The sequence below is a fragment of the Crocuta crocuta genome, unplaced genomic scaffold (assembly GCF_008692635.1).
Source record: "Crocuta crocuta isolate KB4526 unplaced genomic scaffold, BGI_CrCroc_1.0 scaffold91, whole genome shotgun sequence".
Taxonomy (NCBI): Eukaryota; Metazoa; Chordata; class Mammalia; order Carnivora; family Hyaenidae; genus Crocuta; species Crocuta crocuta.
Genome location: NW_027551574.1, coordinates 641032 through 659816, shown reverse-complemented (window position 1 = coordinate 659816; position 18785 = coordinate 641032). Strand labels below are relative to the sequence as shown.

The 18785-nt window shown below is 39.5% G+C and overlaps 1 protein-coding gene across 1 annotated transcript in view; it reads left to right on the top strand.

Moving 5' to 3' along the window:
• Positions 1-1276: 1276 nt before the first annotated feature.
• The window catches only part of IPO11 (importin 11), a 193482-nt gene continuing 175973 nt past the window's right edge, over positions 1277-18785 (top strand). The window contains exon 1 of the mRNA XM_077751422.1: positions 1277-1434. The gene's annotated coding sequence lies outside the window, so the exon portion shown is untranslated. The remainder of the gene's footprint in view (positions 1435-18785) is intronic.

The following is an 18785-nucleotide window of genomic DNA, read 5'->3' as shown; positions in this document are numbered from 1 at the left end:
AGTGAACATCTTTGAAATGTAGGGCTTATGATTGATTCAAATTCTAACAATGCCCCTTACTAGCTGTGTGACTTTAGGCAGATTACCTGACTTCTCTGTGCTTCAGTTTCTTCATCTATAAAAACGGCATAATAAAAAGCACCTCATAGATTACTTTGAGGTTTAAAATAGACAATCATCAAAAAAATCTTAGAATTGTATCTGGCACATTCTAAATGTTCACTAAATGTTTATTATTATTATTATTATTAGTTTTTATGAACTCTCAACCATGTCTTTACAATTTATCTTTCTTTTTTTTTTAATATTTTTTTATTTCTAGGAGAGAGAGAGAGCGTGAGCAGGGGAGGGTCAGAGAGAGAGGGAGTCACAGACTCTGAAACAGGCTCCAGGCTCTGAGCTGGCAGTCAGCACAGAGCCCGACGCGGGGCTCCAACCCACGAACCGCGAGATCATGACCTGAGCGAAAGTCGGACGCTTAACCGACTAAGCCACCCAGGCGCCCCTACAATTTATCTTTCTAAGGAAAAATTAGGAGGGGCGCCTGGGTGGCTCAGTCTGTTGAGATTTAGACTCTTGAATTTGGCTCGTGCGTGGTTCCCGAGTTGGAGCCCGGGATCCAGCTCTGTGCGGAACAGCGCAGAGCCTGTTTGGGATTCTGTCTTTCTCTCTTTCTGCTTCCTCCCCTTCTTTCTCTCTCTTCCTCTCTCTCTCAAAAAATAAAAATACAAACTTAAAAAAAATGAAGAAAACTTAGGTCACTAATCTAGATAGTAGCGGAAGCCGGCAGAGCTAGACTTCTCTCCTTTTTAGTCTTTCCACTCCTGCTATCGTTCTGGAGTAGAGCGCCCAGCAAATTTGGGACTTGAGAAAAATATTCACGGGAGGTTTGACCAATGCGAGTAAGATTATTTTAATAACTCATCCACGCTGAGACGGACTCGCAAAACAATGCAGTTTAAAACCGATATCCGGAACGGCAAAGGGAAAGTGGTTCTGATCGAAGCAGGCTTCCATCAAACCAGGAGACAACCATTTGTTCTGGGAACTGGGCAACGCAGGGTTAACGTTTCCATGGTTACAAATCTGGCTGACTCCAGGCTCCACGCTCTCTAATGCGCAAGCGTAGCCAGCTGATTTAGCCCCCCGGCGCCTTCAGTTTCGAAGGGGAAGCACCTCCCTCCTCTTCTGCAGTTCTCCTATCGCCTTCTCAGTTTGCCAATTCCACGCGTTCCGGGTGTCTGTGACGTAGTATTCCTGCGTCCGCGTCGTTTGGAGCCGCGACGCTGAACATGGCGCGTTCCTAGAAGCCGCTTTCGGCATCAGTAGGCGGCAGCGTGTAGACTGGAAGCGTGAGGCGCGGGACCAACCGACTTCGCTTCGTGTTGGGGAGTGGAAGCGGGAGAGCCGGGCCATTCCGGGCCGAACCAAACGGTGAGGCCTTGAGAGCTACAGAGTGTGGAAGGGAGGAGTGGGGTGGGCAGCGGAGACCGGAGAGGCGAGGGAAGAACGTTGGGCTCGTCGGAGACGAGAGATAGCAGGAGCGCGCCGAGAGCGGCCTGCATGCTTGGCTCTCTGCATAACCCTAGGGGCCCCTGGGAGCTGGGCCTGGCCGAGTCAGCCACGGAGAAAGAGTCTTGGTCGGTGAGGAATGCGGGTGCAGGGAGACGGGCTGGGTGCCAGGATGGAAAGAGCAGAGGGTGCCCATTGTGGCTGCGGTTGCGGGCCAGGGTGGTGCATTTGCCCTTGGGGCATAGATGGTGCAAATTTTGAGAGAACGTGGTCAGTGCTAGTGTAAAACCCCCGTGTATTGTTATTGCCTACACTACGTTGCTGCTAATGCCAATAATGTGAAAGTTCTAATTAGACGTTAGACCCTTCCTTGCCTTTAATGAACAGGTGCAGGAAGTTAACATTTTCAGAGGAGCCGCTTGCTAAGGTATGGCCGCCAATGCTCAAGCCCAGCGACTTCTGCAGCTTTATATTGAGGGTGTTTGTGATTCAGCAAAACTATTTTGAGTCCCACTTGTCATTCTTTTTTATTCTGTCGTTACATAGTGGTGAATGAAGGAAGTACTATTATTTGAAAGTGATTTGCCTAAATTAGGTAGAGGTGGTAAATTGCCGGCTGTTGGCCAAGATTGCAATTGACATACCTTCTCCCCTTCCCAATGTAAGCGAGCTCGGTTATAATGCCTTTGCGAATTGGTTATTCTTCAGAATAGGGTAAGAAAGAACAGTTTACAGCTCTAATTTTTTTTTTTTTTGTCTTGGATAGGGAGTTCACACCTCCGTTTTAACGTTATTTTACAATTCTCTTTTCAATAGAGAGGCTTCAGGTTAAGGGCAGAGTGACTATAAGGCTTCCATTGCATGACACCTTTTCTTATATCTTGCATCACTGAAGACTGCTGTGAAATTAGAATGAAAATCCTTGTTGGTTGTGATGGGATTGTGGAATTTTTTTCCTCCTGTAGCCTGGTACAGGGAATAGTAGAAACAGTTTAATTATAGCAATGGTTTGTGGCCATATAATATAGCCCTAGGTCAGCTGGGCTGTCTCTGTCCTAGTTACACTTCCTACAGCAGAAGAAAATTCTCATCACAAATGAATTTAGTTGTCGTAATAGGATCTAAACAAATACATGAAGATTATTTGGTAATTAGTATAAAAATCTTTAAATATTGTGACACTGCGTGTTTTCATTCAGAATCATATTAGAATGCAAAAGAACACTTGTAGGCACGTGTAAGAATATACAGAAGACTTCTAGAGCTAGATGTTTTCCTAGAAATAAAAATACTAACGTTTTGAGAAAGAGAACATGGTTAGATGAATTTTGACCATCGTGTTGTATGTATATGCATATATGTGTGCATCTGTATTTATATTTATTCTTGTTGAAGTATAGTTGACACACAGTGTTATATTAGTTCAGGGGATGTTCTGATCAGTTCACGCTGATTCAACAATTCTATATGCTGTGCTAACAATAATAAGTGTCATTACTCTCCCTGTACAATGCCATTACAGTATTATTGACTGTATTTCCTGTGCTGTACTTTTCATTCCTGTGGCTGACTTTTATAATTGGAAGTTTGCACTTCTTAACCCCCTTCATCTGGTTTCTGTGCATTGGTATTTAACCTTGCTTCTCCTAATATGGTGTTACTGATTCCAGTATTACTCATTTTTGTCTTTTCGTATCTGTACCAAGTGAAGGTACAGATGGATAGATAGTGAAGACTGTCATCAAGTTAATTTCAGAGTGTTTTAGGGAATGGCAAGTCATACTAGTGCAGGTGTGAGTCTGGAGCATCTTTGTTTTTGTTTTCTAAATATCAGGCTGATTACAGATAGGCCCACAATTTTAAGCTTTGTAGAGCTGGAGTTGGATCAGTGTTCTGCACCTTTCCTTCTCAGAATGTAATGTATGGCATCACTTCAGTCTGTGCTCCAAGTGCACGAGCTTAAGCTTAACCTCAAACCTAATGAATCAGAACCTGCATTTTAACAAGCTTCCCAGATGATAGGAAATTATTTTAAAGCCTGAGACACCCGGCTTCAGGAGGGAAGAGTTGGAAGACTGAGGTCATGTGTAAACCTGTGTAAAATGATAGCATTTATTTTGATCTGAGGTAATCCTTTGCTGATTATCGAGTCTGATTCATCTGGTTGAAGAAACTGAGACCCAGCAATGGTAAGTGACTTGCATGAGGTCACATAACTAGATTCATAACCCGGGTTCTGACTTATTCAAACGCTTTTCTTTTGCTATTTGTTGCCATTTTAAAATGGAACTAAAGCATTCATGAATGAGAGCTAGGAATTCATTCCATAACAAACATTTACTGAATAATGGACGAGCAGTCCAATAATTCTGTGTGTCTCTAGAAACTGTTGTTTCCTATGTTGGTTATGAACCCACCGTCCTCCCTCCTTACTCTTTCCTGGATGATATCACTTCTGCATGACAGGGGAAATGAAATACGGTGGCATCGGTTATTGCTTTTTGTCCTCTTGCACCTTACTTGCATATTACTTCCTTCCATGTCTACTTCTACCTGGTCATCTCACGTGCTCTGAGATTTTTTCTCCTCAGGGTCAGTGTTGCCATGATGTATTATATTAGTTTTCCAAGGCTTCTGTAACACTACTACAGCTTAAACAATGGGATATTATTTTCTCACAGTTCTGGAAGCTGGAAGGCCAAGATCAGGGTTCCAGCAGGAGTGATTTCCTTTGAGGCTTTCTCCTTGACTTCTAGATAACCACCCCCTTTGTGCACTAGAATCTCTGGTATCTCTTTTTCTTATTACGACACCACTTGCATTGGATTAGGGCTTCACTCTCATGACTTTATTTTATTTTTTAATGTTTTTTATTTATTTCTGAGAGAGAGCGAGCGAGAGCGACAGCGTGAGCAGGGGAGGGTCAGGGAGAGAGGGAGATACAGACGCGGGGCTCGAACCCACTAACTGTGAGATCATGACCTGAGCTGAAGTCGGACACTTAACCGACTGAGCCACCCAGGCTGCCCTCATGACTTGATTTTAACTTAATCACTTCTTCAAAAATCTTACCTCCAATACTGAGGGCTCTGGTGATTAGGGCTCCAACATGTGAATTTTGGGGGAATACAGTTCAGTCCATAATATTTGGTTGGTACTTTTTCACTTAACTGGCACTAACTTACTAAGATTTAAACATACTTCCTTTATTTTTATTTTATTTATTTTTTAATTTTTTAGTGTTTTATTTATTTTTTAATTTTTTACTTATTTTCGACAAAGAGATAGAGACAGCATGAGCAGGGGAGGGTCAGAGAGAGAGGAAGACCCGGAATCTGAAGCAGGCTTCAGGCTCTGAGTTAGCTGTTAGCACAGAGCCCAATGCGGGGCTCGAACCCGCGAACCGTGAGATCGTGACCTGAGCTGAAGTTGGATGCTTAACCGACTGAGCCACCCAGGTGCCCCTAAGCACACTTCCTTTAAATGCACTCTTACTCTAGATTCCTCTTCAGTTTCATCTGTAATTATTTCCTTTAAGTTTCTCGAAAAACTACCTATATTAATTTTCTCCACCTCCTTATTACTTGCTCTCCTCCTTCCCCAGTATATTGAAGTGTAACAGTCCACTGCAGTCACTGAATTTGGTCGCCATTGATCTCTTTGTTGTGAAATCGAATGGAGGGAATCTTTGTAATCATTTGATACTTTGAGTAGTCCTCTTTGAAATTTTCTTATGCTTCTGTGACACTCTAGTCTCCTTATTTCTATGTGTATTGTCCAGTCTTTCTTTGGTGTAGTTTTCTCTCTTTGATCAATTCAGATATTACTTTCACAGTGAGGCACTTGACTTCTGTTCTCTTCTGCCTCTACCTGCTCTTGAATGGTCTTATCTCCGATGACTTCAGCTATTGATTTTATTTTGATAACTAGTAAATCTCTGTCTCTTTAGCCCAGATTACTCTTCAACTGTGACACATTGTGGTTGTCTTAAGATATATTAAGTTCAGGTCAAAAATTACATATCTCGCTCTTTCTGAAGTTTCTTTTCTTCTTCCTATGATCCATGCCTACCAGCCAGTTGGAGATGCCCCAAGTCTTAACTCTTGCCTCTAATAACCTTAATGTACAAGCCCCCCCCCTCGCAGTAATTTACCAAATTTTGTTTTATGTCTTTTGTTTATTTTTTCCTGCTGCTACTATCTTGGTTCAGTTTATCATTAGTCTCTGGACTATGGTGTAAACATTGTAAGTAATTTCTTTGATTCGAAGAATGGATATCATCCCTCTGAACCCTTACTTGTTTTGTAGGCAGATTGTAGTGTTTTTCTGCAATCTTTCCATGCTGGCTTTTGGATTAAAATCCATACTACCAAAGTTAGGAAATAAGCTCCTTAGTGATTGGGACCTTGTTTGCTTTTTGCTTTCATCTTCTGCTATTTCCTGTCTCACATTCTTCTGTCATGCTGAACTACTTGCAGTTCTTCAGAACTGTTAGAATGTTTTTTAAAGTTGAGACATCAATATGTTGTGTATCTTCTGCCTCGAATGTACCTATCACCTTTTTGACAAACACATATAACCTTCTCATTTGGATAGTTGCTGCTAAGCTTTCATGACCCAGCACAAATGCTGTCTTGTCCCCCTTTCCTGCCACACCAACCTTTCTCCAGCCTGTTTGGGCTGAGTTAGGTCTTCCTCTTAGGTTCTTCCAAAACACCTTTGTTGTCTTTTTCCCTCTTGAGACTTGAAAGCAAAGACTCTCTTTTTTGTTTGCTTCTTTTGTGTTTTTTGTAGACTAATCTAAGTTATTTAGCTAAGCTCTTTCCTGCCATAACCAAGGGGATGGAAGATCAGTATACCGGTCATCATTTGATACAAGTAAGGAAGGTGCACTTAATGTCCCATATACTTCTGGTTCGTGTGCAGAATCACTGTCCAAACCAGTACTCTGGTCCCTACTGGTTAGTGGGACCAGATGTAGAAATGATATCATCTTTATTCCTTCTCATAGCTAGTCGGGAGTGGATTCACATGAAGGTTATAAGGTAGAGCATGATTACCATCTCCCCCAGGAAAGGACTGGGACATGATGTGGAGTTATGGGTAGGTGTAGGCAATGAACTCGGATCTCTCGAGCTCTCCATGATCAACCTCAGGAAGATGTTCAGCATGCTTACTTTTACATAGGGGAGCACTACAAAGTAGTCAGTGGAGCTCTCCCTGCTGTGAGTGCTACTTGACATGGATTGATGTAGCTGTGCCCTGGACCGACCTAGCAGCCCTGAAACCTTGGACCCAGTTGTGGTCATCATTTTCGAACTGGACCTTAACGATTCTTTTATTTATTTGTTGATAAATGTTTAATTTTGTTTTTGAGAGAGAAGGAGAGTGCACGCACAAGACGGGAAGAGGCAAAGAGAGAGGGGGATAGAGGATCTGAAAGGACCTCTGTGCTGACAGCAGAGACCCCGATGTGAGGCTTGAATTCATGAGTGGTGAGATCATGACCTGCGCTGAAGTCAGATGTTTATGTCTCAGCTGAGACATACAGGCGCCCTCTGACTCTTTTATTCATTATCTCTCAGAGTAGTGCCTGGCCAGTAGAAACTGCTTCCTTGTTGAGTACTGTGAATACAAGTTGAATTATCAGAGAGTTGAGAGGTGCCTGGGTGGCTCAGTTGGTTAAGTGTCTAACTTGAGCTCAGGTCATGATCTTGCAGTTTGGGAGTTCGAGCCCTGTGTGGGACTCTTTGCTGACAGCTAAGAGCCTGGAGCCTACTTCAGAATCTGTTTCTTTCTCTCTCTCTGCACCTCACCTGCTTGTACACTCTCTTTGAAAAGTAAATAAACAACAACAAAAAAAAGAGTTACCAGAGAGTCGAAAAAAAGAGTTACCAGAGAGTCGAAACAAAGTGGGATGTTAAATACTCTAGAGGTTACATTGAGTGGGTTTGAAAAGTGAGAGATGGGTTTAGATTTTTGACTTTACACACATGTAAGCAGAGATTGGGATTTAGTAATTGAATTCATTTATTTAACAAGTATTCATCACTTTCCTATGTGCCACGTGCATTTTTAGATTCTGGTGATACACCTTTGACAAATTGAAGTTTCTCGTGTCTGGACCTTAAGTTTTAATTGGGCAAGTCTGGACAGTAAACATATATATATTAGAGTGGCAAATAGCTATAAGTGTGATGTAGAGAAATTAAGAAAGATAGCCAGACCAGAGAGATTCTGAGTTGAAGATAAGTTATTTTAGATTGAGTGGTCAGCAACAACCAAATTGACCAGTCGACAACTTGAGCAAAGACTGGATTGAAATTAAAGAGCAAGAAATGCAGGTATCTAGAGGCAAGAGTTTTCCAGTCAGAGGGAACAAAATCTACAAGATAGATTTGATGTATCCATTCCGCTAACGATGGATCCATGTTGTCTCTTTCTTACTATAGACACCTCCCAGTATGAATGCTCTAATCCTTGTCTGCTCCTTATAATCCTGTATAGGAGTTTCTTTGGTTCTAGCACCGAGTGTGGGACTGCTGGGCCATAGAATATAACCTGTTTGGTTGTAGTATACACACACACACTTAATTATATTAGAGATGGCAGGATTGCTCTCCAGAGTGGTTGTACCAGTGAATATATACTCTTAGCAAGCATAAGGGTCTCTTTTTTCCTTGGGCTAACAGTGAATACTTTTGGGACTTTTTAATTTTTGCCAGTCTGATTATAAAGTCTATTTTTTCTTATTTTTTATTTTTTTAGCAATCTCTTAACCTAGTGTGGGGCTTGAACTCACACCTGTGAGATCAAGAGTCACATGTTCTTTCTACTGAGCCAGCCAGGTGCCCCCACCAGTCTTATGATTTTAAAGTAACATTTGTGTTTTTTAAGAATTCCTGATAACCAGGGGTGCCTGGGTGGCTCAGTTGGTTGAGCATCTGACATCGACTCAGCTCATGATCTCACAGTCTATGGGTTTGAGTCCCACATCGGGCTCTGTGCTGACAGCTTAGAGCCTGGAGCCTGCTTCAGATTCTGTCTCTCTCTCTGCCCTTCCCCTGCTTGCTCTCTGTCTCTCTCTGTCTCAAAATAAAGACCAAAAAAAAGAAAAAAGATTAAAAAAAAAAAGAATTCCTGGTAACCAGTGAGGTAGCATCTTTTCTGGTATTTATAACCCATTTGGCCTTTTCTGTTTGTGAATTGTCTGTATCCTTTGTCCAATTTTCTTTTGTATTTCTTGTTGATTCACCAAGGTTTCTTGTATGTTCTATGTAATATATTTTTGTTTAGTCATTTAAAATATCTTTTAATTTTTATTTTCATATTGCCAGTGATATTTTCATTAACTTTATTAATTTTGGTTTTCGCTTTTTGATGTATAATTTATCAGGAAAATGAGCAATAGTTTCGATGTTATATTCTGGTTCTCAAGTCTAAAATTAAAAACAAAACAAAAAAACCCCCATATCTATTAATTTCACTTGAGGTATCAACTAACAACACAGATCAAAAGGAAAATGTAGTCAGTGGAGTATTGGGTTGGGATATGTATTCTAGTTCTAGAAATGTCACTAATGAGCCTGGGGCTTAAGAGAAGTCACAGTGTGTCTCCTTAACCTCTTTGGGACATGTATCTTGGTCAGTAAAATAAAATGCTTAAATTTGGTACAGTTGACCAAATGGGTTTGAAATCTGTGGGTCTGTTTTCAGGTATGTATATACACATACATATATACATGTACATGTATATACATACACACATATATACATATATACACATATACATATATGTACTTATACATATATATTTGATATAGTATAATACCATAAATGTATTTTCTTATCCTTATGATCTCAATATTTTCTTTAGCTTATTTTATTGTAAGGATATATGTTAATATATACAATACAACATACAAAATATATTTTATTTAGCAGTTTATGTTGTTGTTAAGGCTTCTTATCACCATGCCATTAATTAAATTTTTGGGGAGTCAAAACTTAAATGCATTGTTTGAGGGTCAACTATATTTACTATTTAGAGAATTGATATACATAGTTTTAAGATGATAGAAAAATTATTTTAAGGATTGAAAACATTGTTTTAATGATAAAATGTGTAATAGTTCCGAATGTTGGGGTCATTATTGGTCATTATTGGTATGCAGCTCATTCATGTTTTAATGAATGAATTTTTATAAATGCAGTGACTCTTTAGACTCTCATAAGAATGAGATTCTTTTGAGACGGCATTATAGACAGTGTTGCCCTGGACCAGTAATTGGAGACTATCCATCAAAGATGCGTATATATGGTTTTTTTGTTTAAAAACATTTTTTTTAGTTAAAATTTTTTTTAATTTTAGAGAAAGAACATGAGTTGTGCAAGCAGGGGAGAAGGATAGAGGAAGAGAGAGAGTCTTAAACAGACTTCATGCTCCATATGGAGCCTAATGTAGGGCCGAACGCAGGCATGATCCCAGTATCCTAGGATGATGACCTGAGCCAAAACCAAGAGTTGGGATGTTCACTTGACTGAGCCACCCAGGCGCCCCAAAGATATGTATACTTGGAGAATACTGATGATCCCTTAGCCCTCAGTGAAAGGTTTTGACTCAGTTTAAATCCAGTCATAGTCTATAAATTTAGGCTGTGCTATTACTCCAATTCAAAGCTCAAAATCTTAGTGCTTTTCCTTCCTTTTTCTTTGTTTTATATAAGAGAAGGAACTTTAAAGCCAGTAACCATAATTGCTGTTTTTATATAGATGTGATTTTTTTTTTGTGGGGGGGGTTTCAACTAAAGAGATGTGACAGGGTTCTGGTGACAATAGTTGAGGCCTCAAGATTAGTGGTACCTTGCAGGGGGTCACTGTTGTTTAGAATAAGCTTTTTAACTTTTCCTCTTAGGAAATATTCATGGGGAACTCTTGTGTATAATGAACAGGCAAGAAATTTATTGTAGTTTATCAATGCCATTTTACTAAAAACTCCCCAGTGAGATGCACGTTTGGGTTTACTGGACTGCACGTCTCTTACAGCTGCCCCTGCTGCTGTTTACTGCCGCCTTCAATACTATATGGTTTCACCATTTATTTACATGTATTCCACCACTAGACTGTACTGTCCATGAGGGCAGGAACTTTTTTGCCTTTTTAGTTCATTGATACATCTCAGGTGCCTAGAAAGTTAACCTGGAACATGTGGGTGTTCTGTAACTGTTTGATGAATGAATGAATGTAGAAAAGTCTAATGATAAACCGAATAAATATCAGGAAGTTGTTTAGAGAGCACAGGATTAGAACAAAGGGTGTTAGATATTCCCAGTGAAAGGTACTGCTAAATATTGTTGCCCTAATATGTCCCATTCAGTAGAATGATTCCTTTAGTTTTTTTCCCCTTCTTTCATTCATTTAGCAAGCATACTCTTTACTCTTGTAGTATTTTTTAAATGTTTATTTATTTTGAGAGAGAGAGAGCACAAGTGGGGAAGGGACAGAGAGAGAGGGACAGAGAAAAATAATTCCAAGCAAGCTCCATGCTCAGCACAGAGCCTGTTGGCCTTGACCCCATGGCTCTGGGATCATGACTTGAGCTAAAATCAAGAGTTGGACACTTAACCGACTGAGCCGCCCAGTGCCCACTTGTACTATGTTTTGTAGATACTTCTCTCCTTACTGCGATGTAATTCCTGTTCTTCCAGAAGGATTGTCATGTCTATGAACTCTTTCTGTTTCACCTTTTTTAAGACTGCCTTCTACTGTTGGAAGTGACTATCACATTATTGTTTTGTTCAGTTCATCAAGTATTTACTGAGTATTTGCTATATCCCTGATTTTGTAGTAGGTGCTAGCATATATAGATGAATCAGCACAGTTTTTGCCTTTAAGCACCTCGTGATTTTTTTTAAAGACTACGTTCATCTTTTTTTTTTTTATTTTTTTACATTTACTTATTTTTGAGAGACAGAGTGAGACAGAGCGTGAGCGAGGGAGAGGCAGAGAGAGAAGGAGACACAGAATCCAAAACAGGCTCCAGGCTCTGAGCAAGCATTCAGCACGCGAGGCTCGAACCCACAAACCATGAGATCATGGCCTGAACCGAAGTCAGACGCTTAACCGACTGAGCCACCCAGGTGCCTTGCAGCAGCTCATGATTTTGTAGATGGGATGCAAGTAAATAAAGAAGTAGGTGTAATAATAGAAGTACATACTATGTAGAACAAATAGCATGGGAGGAGTGTAGTTGTACTTTTCTAGGTGACGTTTGCTGTGAACAACAGCTTTGGTGATCTGTGTCATGGTCTGTTAGAGACCGTTTAAAAAAAAACACATACCCCAAAGTAGAATTATGTAATGAGCCTTTCTACCTGTTACCCACCTTCAACAATGATCAGCTCATGAGGTCAGTCTTTTTTCACTTTACCTACATCTAACTTCGTTTCTGAGTATGTTGTTAGCAAGATCTAGGAGCTTGGTTAGATTCAGATTTAACTGTTTTTTTTCGGCAAGCTATTTTCTTCTAATTTAAGATTTGGGTTTCTCAGAATAATAAAGTGTCTCTTTAAGTTTTTCTAATATGATAGCGTTTCTGTTTTTATTATCTTTGAATTTTTCCCTGGTCTTCATAGAGATTCATTTCTTTCTGGTCTTTTTCTAATTTGCTTTCTACTCCAGCAATTTAGTAGTTTTCTAATGTTTCCTATCCCTAATTCTCCAAGAATGTGTTTTTCCCTCCTATTACTTTGTAGTCTGGAATTACAGATTATGATTCAACTTGCAAGAATTTAACTATCTTTAAAAAAATGACATCTTCCTCTCATCTCTCTTTAGGGAGTACTCTAGTATTGCATGGTAAATACTCTATTGCTTATACTTTTCATCAAAAGGGTACTCTGCATTGAAGTTTTTTAAGTATTTTAAATGTTGCACTTAGTTACAGAAGTAGACATAGCACTGTAAGGAAGCTCTGTGGTTGTCAGATTTTGCTTCAAGGCAAAGTTTTCATTTTCATTTGTTTTTTTAGAGAGAAACTGTGAATGGGTTGGGGGAAGAGGGACAGAGGGAGAGAGTCTTCTTTTTTAATTAAAAATTTTTAATGCTTATAAGCATTAATATTTTAATTTTATATAATTTAATGGATTTAATTAAATTAATATAATATTTAATATTTATTTTAGAGGGAAAGAGAAAATGGGGGAAGGGCAGAGAAGGAGGGAGAGGCAGAATCTGAAGCAGACTCCAGGGTCAGCACAGAGCCCCATGTGGGACTCAAACTCATGAACTGAGATCATGACTTGACCCGAAGCCAGACGCTTAACCGACTGAGCCCTGAGGGAAAGATTCTTAAGTAGGCTCCAAGTCTGCTTGACACCAGGCTCAATTCCATGATCCTGAGATCATGACCTGAGCTGAGATCAGGAGTTAAAAGCTCAATTCACTGAGCCACCCAGGTGCCCCTCATTTTCATATTTTAATTCCATCCTTCTTGCATTGTTATTTTTTATGCTCCTGTTCTTTCTGTCATGTTCTCTCCTCTTAGCATTCTTTGTTCTAACTTTTTGAACCCTAAAAACACTTGCTCTTTTTCCAGATGGTTGTGTTTGCAGTGAGTGGTCACTGACAATTCTGATGTCCTCCTCTTTGCCTGGCCTTCCTTTAGGGGAACAGGATGCTTAGAGCACCTTCTTAGGGATGTGGTGTGGACTTCTTACCATGAGGTGGCACTGCAGTTTACTTGATTTATTTTTATATCTAGGACTAGAAGATGTAGTAGTATGTTACCCAGTAAAGAAACAAGTTGATGTGGAAACTGTGATGGAACATAATTAGAAATGGAATTAAAGACGCTTTTGTTAACAAAAAGAAGTTGTTTTTCTTTAATGTGATGGGTATGTATTGTAAATGCATTATTGTATATAATATTTATAAAAATATAATAAGCTTAAAGGAAAGGAAAAAATTGTGAATTTTTGGATTAGTTTCATTTTTTTCTGTCAGATATTTTAAAATACTGTCTATAAGCACCAAATAGTAAGAATATTAAATGCCTTGTAGAGATGAATGCAGTTAAAACTGGCATTTGAGGACAAGGCTGAGTCCCTTGAGAAAGGGAGATTGTTTTTTGGTAAACATTGCTGTCATAAATTCACGTAACAGAATTTGGCAGAACGCTTGCTTATCTGTTCTTGCTACTGAAAGACAAAGTTTTTAAGTTTTTTTTTTTTAATGTTTTTTAAATTTATTTCTAGGAGAGAGGGAGAGAGACAGCGTGAGCAGGGGAGGGTCAGAGAGAGAGAGGGAGTCACAGACTGAAACAGGCTCCAGGCTCTCAGTTGGCAGTCAGCATAGAGCCCGACGCGGGGCTCAAACCCGTGAACCGTGAGATCATGACCTAAGCGAAAGTTGGACGCTTAACCGACTAAGTCACCCAGGCGCCCCTTAAGTTTTCTTTTATGTACTCTTAGGATGAGAGTGCAATTACAGACCGCATGACCAATGTAAATATGGTATACTTACTATATTGCTGTGATTTTTTTGGTCTGTACTTGGCAAGAGAAATAAATGATTTTCAGTGCTTGAAAAGTTGTGCTTTTTTCAGAGTGAGGAAGAGAAATGAAGCAAATGTTCCCTTGGAAATTTAGAGCAGGTATAAAGGGAAGAAACTGGATCTTTTAAAAAATTATTTTTTAATTTTTTTTCATCACTAAGTTTACATCTTTAGACTATAAGAATCCATATTACCCCTGGGACTACCTTAACACAACAACTGTTTGCAATTGGTGTGTTTCTTGTTTGTCTTTTATTTTTAGTTGTTTTATATTTGTACAGTCTTCTATAAATATATATATTTTTTTAATTTTTTTTTTTTGAGAGAGAGAGAGAGCATGAGCAGGAAAGGGGCAAAGGGGGGAGATCCGAGGATCTGAAGTGGGCTCTGTGCCAATAGCCAAAAATGTGATGTAGAGTTCAAACTCAGGAATTGTGAGATCATGACCTGAGCTGAAGTTGGACGCCTAAGTGCCTGAGTCACCCAAGTACCCCTCTTACACATGTATTTTATATAGTGTATTTGACAACATAGATATTTCTCTAATTACAAAGTAGTAAAAGTATTTTTTAAAATGTTTACTTACTTTTGAGAGAGACAGAGACAGAGCAAGAGCAGGTGGGGGGGGGGGTGCAGAGAGAGAGACACACACAGAATCCAAAGCATGCTCCAGGCTCTGAGCTGTCAGCCCAGAGCCCAACATCTGGCTCGAAGTCAGTAAACATGAAATCATGACTGGAGCCAAAGTGAGATGCTTAACCTGTGGAGCCACCCAGGTGCCCCTGAGAGTATTTTTTTTTTTTTAAGTTTATTTATTTTGAGAGCGAGAGAAAGTGTGAATGGAGAAGGGGCAGAGACAGAGAGTGAGAGAGAAATAGAGTCCCGAACAGGCTCCTCACTGTCAGTGCAAAGCCTGATACAGGGCTGAAAACTACAAACTGTGAGATCATGATGTGAGCTAAAGTCTGATGCTTAACTCACTGAGCCACCCAGGTGCCCTGAGACTAAAAGAGACTTTTTTAAAAAATTTATTTATATATGTTGAGAGAGAGAGAGAGAGACAGCATGATTGGGGGAGGGACAGAGAGGAGAGAGAGAGAGAACCCCAAGCAGGCTCTGTGCTGTTAGCACAGAGCCCAACAGGGGCCTGGGACTCACAAACCACAAGATCATGACCTGAGCTGAAACCAAGAGTCAGACACTTAACCTACTGAGCCCCACCCCAGGCGCCTCTAAAAGAGGGAATTTTTAAAAAATTTTTAATGTTTGTTTATTTTTGAGAGAGATAAGAGACAGAGCATGAGCAGTAGAGGGGCAGAGAGAGAGAGAGAGAGACAGACACAGAATCTGAAACAGGTTCCAAGCTCTGAGCTGTCAGCACAGAACCTGACACAGGGCTTGAACCCACAAACCGTGAGATCATGACCTGAGCCGAAGTTGGTCGCTTAATAACTGAGCCACCCAGGCACCCCTAAAAGAGAGTATTTTTAAGTTCTGTTTGGTTTAGAAGGATTTAAGCTTACTTGTAGTGTCTGTCACCAAGCAGGAGTTTGAAGGTCCTTTAAAACCCTTGATTAGATGAGATATTTTATCAGTAGAGAAGAGAAAGCTAGCAAATATCTCCTCTTCTATTGTTATGTATGTTTTGTTACATATCTCTTATTCTAAAATAGATCAGTCTTTGACAGTCTGGCATGAGGTCTCATGGGGAATGATTTAATAGCCCTGGTGATTGTTTAAACTTCATGGTATTTGGATGTATACGGAAGCATCTTTAGTCCAAACCATTTGTAAGAAGCGTTACTAACATATAGTGCACAAGGATGCCAAACAGCTTATAATGTGTGCACAGAGAAGAATTTTCTTGTTCAGACTGAAATGGGCTCTGTCGAGAGATGGAAATGAATCCAAATGGTGCAGTGTGGATTTGAATGAGACTAGTGTCTTTGGTACCTCCTTGGTTTGTGTCCAAAATCTTAGGTCTTTTCATTTTGCTGTAATGTCTTGAATTAGTGATCTTCCTTGATCTGAATTAATGTCAGTTATGGTTGTTGATAATCCAGCCACATGTTTTTCATTTATTTATCACTTCTTGTTTCTTGCTGATTTTGACATTTACATAGGGCACTTAAAGAGCTTTATTGAGTTATAATGCACAGACCATACAGTTACCCACTGAAAGTGTACAGTTCAGTTGTTTTTAGTGTATTCACAGAGTTGTGTGACTATCACTACAATCCGTTTTAGAGCATTTTTATAAACTCAAATAGTAATTGCATCCCTGTCAGCAATCATTCCATGTTTTCCCCCAATCCTCTGGCCCTAGGCAACCACTTATACACCTTTTATCTTAATAAATTTGCTTATTTTGGACATTCATTGAAAGAGTCAACTTGTGACCTTGGTGACTGGCTTCTTTGACCTAGCATGTCAAATGAACCAGGGTTCATTTATATTGGAGCGTGTTGCAGGATTTCATTCTTATTAATTGCCAAACGCTTTTCTATTGGACAGAATACCACATTGAGTTGTTTTCACTTTTTGCTATTATGATGTTGCTGGTCACATTTTGATACAGTGTACAACAAATGTGGACATAAATCTTCATTATTCTTGGGTATATATACCTAGAGTTAGAATTTCTGAGTCATACACTCTTTGTTTAACATTTTTAGACCCTGACAAACTTTTCTGAAGTGATGGCACCATTTACATTCTCAGCAACAGTGCATGAGAGTTCCACTTTTTCCACATCTTCACCAATATCTTTTATTATGTCTTTTTGTTTCTAGCCATAATAGTGGTTTTGATTTGCATTTCCTAATGGCTAATAATTTAGGCATCTTTTCATATGCTTATTGACCATCTATTCTTCGTTGTAGAACTGTATTTTCAAAAACTTTTGCCTTTTTTATATACTTCTTTTTGAAGAGTGGTTTTAGGTTTACACTAAATGAGAGGCAGGTAGAGATTTCCAATAGACTCTGCCCACACACGTACACAATCTCCATTCCTAACATCACTTACCATAATTTTTTTTGGACATCATTCACCATAATGGTGCAGTTTTTTTAATCAGAATGAACCTACATTGACACATCGTAATCACTCAAAGCCCATAGTTTCCTTAAGGGTTCACTCTAGGTGTTGTGCATTCAGTAGATTTGGACAAAAGTTATAATGACATGGACCCATCATTATAATACACAGTATTTTCTCTGTCTTAGAAAAATCTGTGATCTGCCTGTTCATCTCCCCTCGCACTTAACTGATCTTTTAATTATATCTAGTTTTGGCTTTTCCAGAATGTTCTGTATAGTTGAAGTCTTCTTAGATTGACTCTTTGCACTTCTCTTACTCCGTGTCTTTTCATGGCTTGGTAATTTCTTTTATCACTGAATAATCTGTTGTCTGGATGTACCATAGTTTGTTTATCTGTTCACCTACTGAAATAAGTCTTTGTTGCTTCTAAATTTTGGCACTTAGAATAAAGCTATGTGCAGGTTTTTGTGGACATAGTTTTCTTTCTTTATTTTTTAATGTTTATGTTTGAGAAAGTATGTGCACGTGCATGAAGGCAAGCAGGAGAGGTGCAGAGAGAGGGGGACAAAGGATCTGAACCACACTCCATGCTGACAGCAGAGTCCAAAGCGGAGCTCGAACTTTGAAACTGTGAGATCATGACCTGAGCCGAAGTTGGACGCTTAACCAAATGAGTCACCTTGGTGCCCCTTGTGCATAGTTTTATCTCCTTTGGGTAAATACCAAAAAGCACAGTCACTGCATTGTATAGTAAGAGTATGTTTACTTTAGTAAGAAACTATCAAATTATCTTCCAAGGATACTTTGCATTCTTTCCAACAATGTCTGAGAGTTCCTGTTGATCCACATCCTTGCTTGGCATTCAGTATTGTCATTGTTCTAGATTTTGACATTCTAATAGGTGTGTAGTAGTATCTCACTGTTGTTTTATTTAAAAAAATTTTTTTTATGTCTTTATTTTGAGAGTGAGAGACAGCGAGCGGGGGAGGGGCAAAGAGAGAGGGAGACACAGAATCTGAAGCAGGCTCCAAGCTCTGAGCTGTCAGCACAGAGCCCGACACAGGGCTTGAACCCACTTACTGTGAGATCATGACCTGAGCTGAAGTCGGATGCTTAACCAACTGAGCCACCTGGGTGCCCCCTCACTGTTGTTTAAATTGGCATTTCGTATCTTACCTGTGTATCTTATAAGATCTGTGTATCTTATTGGGGCACCACCCCAGTATTAATAATGGTACCTTAGAAAACCCATTTAGGTTTTGTTTTATGTTCTAGGAATTTTATAGTTTTGTGTTTTACTGTTAAGTCTATGATCCATTTTGAGTTAATTTTTGTGAAGGGGTTTAAGGTCTATCTGGATTACTTTTTTTTTTTTTTTTAATTTGGTCATCCAATTGTTCTGGCACCTTTTGTTGAAGAGACTGCCTTTGTATTATTGCCTTTGCTTCTTTGTTAAAGATCAGTTGAGGGGTCTATTTCTGGGTACTCTAAGCTGCTGTTGTGATCTTTTTGTCTGTTTTTTTGCTAATACCACACTGTCTTGATTACTGTAGCATTAACAGTAAGTCTTGAAGTTGGGTAATGTCACACTTTCACCATTTCTATCTCTTCTGGTTCTTTCCAACTGGAAGTTGGGTCTACAGTCTTGGCTAACTAAGGCTGATGGGATTTGGTATTT